Raw genomic sequence first — 5,920 nt, 5'->3', positions numbered from 1 at the left:
GGCGGCGGAAAAGTGATTACGATGCTCCCCTGATTTTTTGTGGATTTTTTGGGGATATATAGGCGCAAACCCTAGGGCAGACGTGGCCCAGGGAGCCCACAAGCCTGGACGGCGCGGGCCCCCTGGCCGTGCCATGAGGGCTTGTGGGGTCCCTGAGGACCCCCTGCCTTGGTTCTCAAGTCTCCCGATCTTCTTCCGTTCCGGAAAAAATATTTTCGGAAGTTTTATTCCGTTTGGACTCCGTTCAAAATCTCCTCTGAAAGGTGTAAAAAACATGGAAAAAACAGGAACTGGCACTTGGCACTGGATTTATAAGTTAGTATTGCTTGGTGATTGTGGATGATTATTCAAGATATATATGGGTATACTTCTTCAATAGGAAGAGTGAGACCTAACAAACCATCATCGACTTTTAAAATGAAGTTCAATGCCAACATGATGCAAAGATATTGATGATTAGAAGTGACAACGTCTCCGAGCTCAAGAACTACACAATGGATGGGTTTCTTAGTGATGAGGGGATCAAGCACCAATACTCCGCATCATATACCCCTCAACAAAATGGTGTAGCGGAGAGGAAGAAACGAACGTTGATGGACGTGGAAAGGACCATGATGGAGAAATTCAAATCTTTGTACAACTTTTGGGCCAAAGCCAAAAAAGGGTCGGACATAGTTGCGAGTCGATGGCTCACTAGAAACTAGGTCAAAAGTCAGCTTCTAGTTGGGAGTCGATGGTGGACTTGCAATTGGAGTACTTGTGGAAAATGCCCTAGTTGCAATTCAAGGTTTGACTTCCAACTGGGAAACAGTTGTGAGTTGATGATTGTCTTGAAACTACAAAAAAATCTAGTTGCGAGTCAACGGTTGACTTGCAACTTAGGAACCTACAAACTACGGAAACACTCCATAATTAATAGTTGATGATTGACTTGCAACTGGGCAACAAACTATGAGAGGACCCTTGTTGTGACACGATGATGGACATGAAACTGGAATACTTGCAAAAAATGCCCTAGTTGCGAGTCGAGGGTTGACTTGAAACTCGGGTACAATAGCGAGTTGATTGTCAACTTCCAACTCGAGCGACTACAAAAAAAACCTAGTTGCGAGTCAATGCTTGACTTGCAAGCGGGGCACCTACAAAACTATGAAAACATGCCCTAGTTGTGAGTCGATGATTGACTTCCAACATGGCCGAATACAAATTACGACAAGACCCTAGTTATGACACGATAGTGGACATGCAAGTGAAGTACTTGCAAAAACTACCCGAGTTGCGAGTCGAGGGTCGACTTGTAACTGGAGCACGGTTGCGAGTCGATGGCTGACTTGTAACTGGGGTAACTATAAAATTTTGTGAGTCAATGGTTGACTTGCAACTATCCCCTAGTTGCGAGTCAATTGTTGACCTTCAACTTACTCAACCACAAAAGCCTACCATTGGGTCTATAGAAAGTACATAAATGAAGCACCCCCACCCCAAGTGTAAGCGAATACTTGACTTCCAACTGGGGGCTTGATACGTCTCCAACGTATCGATAATTTATGAAGTACCCATGGCATATTTACCTATGTTTACAATACTTTTGTATGATTTTGATGCACTTTATATAATTTAATTAGAACTAACCCGGACTAACGATGGTTTCAACATAATTACCGTGGTGTTCATTTCATGCAGAAAATAAAAGTTCTCAGAATCACCCAAAACTTTTTGATGATTTTCTCTGGAGAAAATAAGAAATACCGTAGCGAAGATCCACCGGAGGGGGGCCACCTATTGGTTCCAAGCCAACAGGGCACACCCTGGTGGCTTGGGACCACCTCATGGCTTCGTTTGACGTGATTCCAACGCTAAAATTTCCTATATATACAGAAACCCTTAGAAATAAACCTAAAACTTCTGCTCCGCCACCGCAAGCCTCTGTACCAAAGAAAACCCATTCGTAGCCCTGTTCCGGCACCTTGTTAGAGGGGGAAATCATCATCGGAGGCCATCTTCATCATCCCTACGGTCTCCATGACAAGGAGTAAGTAGTTCCCCCTCGGGGCTGAGTGTATGTATGAGTAGCTATGGGTTTGATCTCTCTCTCTCTCTCTCTCTCTCTCTATATATATATATATATATATATATATATATATATATATATATATATATATATATATATATATATATATATATAGTTTATTCTTCACCCGAGATAATCTTACGATCCATTTATAAATAAATTACATTTTAAATACAAATAGTTACTTTTATATTGAATCACTACGTAAAATTTGACAAAAGAAAAACAAAAATATAGGTCACAAGACCAAAAAAATTGAATTTATTGTATTTTTGGCACTATTTTTGTATGTTCGTAATTTTATGTGACATAAAATATTTTTACATTGATTATATTTTTTACGATCTCTTTTTACGTATAAAATAAGACAAAATTTATGAAACGTAAAATTATGGTGCATTGATGTTAAAATAGACGGTGGTGAAGAATAACTATTCCTCACCGAGGGTGACGAATAGCGCGACCCTGTGTGTGTGTGTGTGTGTGTGTTGTGTTCTTGTATGTCGCGATCTTGATGTATCATGAGCCTTGTTAATATAGTTGGATCATATGGTGTTCGTCTCTTGCTATACTGATGTGATGAATTGAATCTTTCCCTTTGAGATTTTGCTATGTCGGATTGAATATTTGATTTTGAGGTCAGTTGTTGTATGTCTTGCATGTGGATACGCGTGATGAAAATAGGATGTTCTATTGATTCACTTGATATATGTTGTGATACTCAACTTGCGGATTCCCGTGGTGACAATGGGGTAATCTATCCATATGGGTTGATACACGTTCTTGTCTTACTTTCTCTGATAGAAATCTTGGGGTGCCATTTGAAGTTCTTTCTATTGGATTGAATATGATGAATCTGAAATTATTTGATGCATATCATATAATTTGCTTACAGATACTTGTGGTGACATTGGAGTATCTAGGTGACATTAGAGTTGATTGATGCGTATCATATGATGTTATTTTAGTATGAACTCTAGGGCTGTTTGTGACACTTATAGGAATAGATCAATGCATTGACCGGAAAGGACAACTTTGAGGTGGTTCGACTACCTACAACAATCTCATCTTATGTTATTCGCTACTTATGACTTTTAGAGTGATTCTTTGTCGCACATTGACAGATGATCATATGAATCTATTATGTTAGCATTGTTGAGAGATCTGACTAGTGAAAGTACGAACCTTAGGCCCTATTTTAAGCATTGCAATACTGTTTATGCTCACTTTTAGTACTTGCTACCTTGCTGCTTTATATTTTCAGATTACAAAAACATAAATCTACTATCTATATTGCACTTGTATCACCATCTCTTTGTCGAACTCGTGCATCTATACAATTAACCATTGTATTGGATGTGTTTGGTACATAAGAGATTTCTTATATTTAATTGTAGGGTTGTTTTGAGAGAGGCCTTATTCATTCTACACCTCTCACGGATTGATAAACCTTAGGTCATCCACTTGAGAGAAATTTGTTGATGTCCTACAAAACTCTACACTTGAAGGTCCAACAACGTCTACAAGAATAAAGTTACGTAGTAGACATCAGGGCTACACTTGCAAAAACATGGAAAATAAGAATGTGTTCAGACAAGAATTGGAAAATGGGAAAACACATAGGCTAGTAAAAAACTTAAAATTTATTAGCAGTGACATACGCTAGAAAAATGATAAAAATATATTTGTCCACGAAAATGAAGTGAGAGGGGGGAGTTTCATGGGGATGAGAGACTTTCCCATATCAAAAACCAAGCACAATTATTAAACAAAACGATTCCTCACTCGTGTATGCATGAAAAAGAAAAGAAAAAGATAGTGTTGTATCAAAACCAAAATCATAACTCATTCCTACTAAAAATTATCGATGAATATACAACCACGCTTAGGATTATGTAAAAACGCAAGTTCACAAATAGTTCTAAAAAAGAACACAAAATAAACATTTTAAAGTATTTGGAACCATCCAGGGTCGCTCAACCAAACAAAAGAAAAAGGGCATGTTTGCATCATCATGCTACATATATAGTACCATGAGGCATAACTTTTGGAGGTGCCTCCTACAACTAGGTCACACCAACAATAACCTTGAACTTAGCCTTGCTGCTTGTCTTGAAGAAGATGAAGATGCGACCGTCCATCTTTAGGTCAGCCGTTAACCCAAAGAAGCTCGAGTCCTTCTTGCGGAAAACTATGCCTCCATTACAAGAGGTGGTATATGCAACAATAGTTTTGCCTCCCCACTGACAAGAGGTGGTATATGCCCTTGCATTGCATGCGACAACCTGCTTTATGAAAAATATATTACAAAATGTATATATTAACAAAATAGTGAAATATAAAAATAAAAGAACCAAACATGCATGTCATAACTGACTTTTTTGAAATGAAAAACATAACATGTAAAAGTGCCGCTGGATTACCTCTTAAGAGCGAAAATCATCCCATATGTGGATGTTGAAGTCGTGAGCGTCGACATTCTGGCAAAAGTTCTCGCATAGCCTACAAGGCACCTTTTGAAGGAGAAGAAAAATAAGAAGTAAAAATCACTTTGCTACTGATTGTCTAGCCACACAAAAATATAAGAAGGGCCCCTTCTAATTATCCTAGAGAAAAAAAAGTAAAAAATAAAATACAAACAAAATAGTTATGAAGCATTGTCATTTGCCAACCACCTTGGATAAAAAAATAAGATAACAAGATTCAGACAATTACTAGTACAGTGTGGAACTACAGTTTAGTAACTCTCCTGCACATGATTATCACATAAGAACAATGTAATAAGGTTTAAAAACTACAATTTAGTTAGTTACTAGTATATATTAGTGCGCATCATTATGTGATCTAAACTACATAATCTGAACAATTGGTTAACATGCTGAAATGCTGGTAAAGTAGCCCATCCTAAATTTAGACAAAAAAGAAAACCACTAGATAATCAAAAATTCAAGTAAGATAGTTTATGAATAATCAACAAAAAATTTAATGATTGAGCATATTTCAGTGAACTACTTCAGAACAGTTAAACTCCAGGCCACAAACTCATAGCTATACATAATGGGCCATGTTCATCATAAGGTAAATTTGCTTTGAAAAGATTCATGATCTTTTCAAGTAGAGTAGCCGAGGAAATCTAACATTAAATTCGGAACACATTTCTACAGATCATTTTCGTGCAAACTTGAAGAATTATATTACAAAGTGCAATTTTATTTACTTGAGGATTTTAAAAATATTTGGGACAAGAGCTTATTTAAACATTTGAAGAACAAGATCATAAAGAAAAAAATTGGAAACAAAAGGAGCATCTAAGAAAATATTACCCCCAATTCTTTCTTCACTGATAACCTTAGATCAAAGTACAAAAAGATGAATACAGTACAGAGAAAGCACATCACAGATCCTCTAAAAGAAGATTAAAAGAATGTATTCTACAAAGAGACTGCAAATGTGAGTGTCTTACTAAGATTGCACAACACAAATAGAGGGCAAAACACTTAATGTGATATGAAACAACCGTGTAAGTAATTTCCTATTAGTGTACATTCATGAACGAAGAACTCAAAAAATAAATTTCCATCTAGACAAAAAAATTGTTGCCAAACTACGAGCAAGCACAACTATAGTACACACAAATGTTGTAGAAAACTACCTAGGGATGATACAAACCCAAAATTGCCAACAATGTTCCTTCCCAATAGGTATTCAACCATTCACCACCTAGAAGTTTGGAAAAATGATACAAAACCAAAAAACTGCTAAAAAACTCTAACATGTAAATTATTTTGAAACAATGATTTCGGAACATTTCTCCTAACACAGAAATTCATCGGGTCCCAAGAAAAAGTA

General features: G+C 36.9%; 1 non-coding gene across 1 annotated transcript; it reads right to left on the bottom strand.

Moving 5' to 3' along the window:
• Window positions 1-5,373: 5,373 nt before the first annotated feature.
• Window positions 5,374-5,478, bottom strand: LOC123424036. Its single transcript, XR_006621527.1, has one exon. It is a non-coding gene; the product is annotated as a small nucleolar RNA snoR26 (small nucleolar RNA).
• Between the last annotated feature and the right edge of the window lie 442 nt (window positions 5,479-5,920).

This window comes from Hordeum vulgare, chromosome 1H, assembly GCF_904849725.1.
Source record: "Hordeum vulgare subsp. vulgare chromosome 1H, MorexV3_pseudomolecules_assembly, whole genome shotgun sequence".
NCBI classification, from domain to species: Eukaryota; Viridiplantae; Streptophyta; class Magnoliopsida; order Poales; family Poaceae; genus Hordeum; species Hordeum vulgare.
This window is presented reverse-complemented; position numbering and strand designations above follow the sequence as displayed.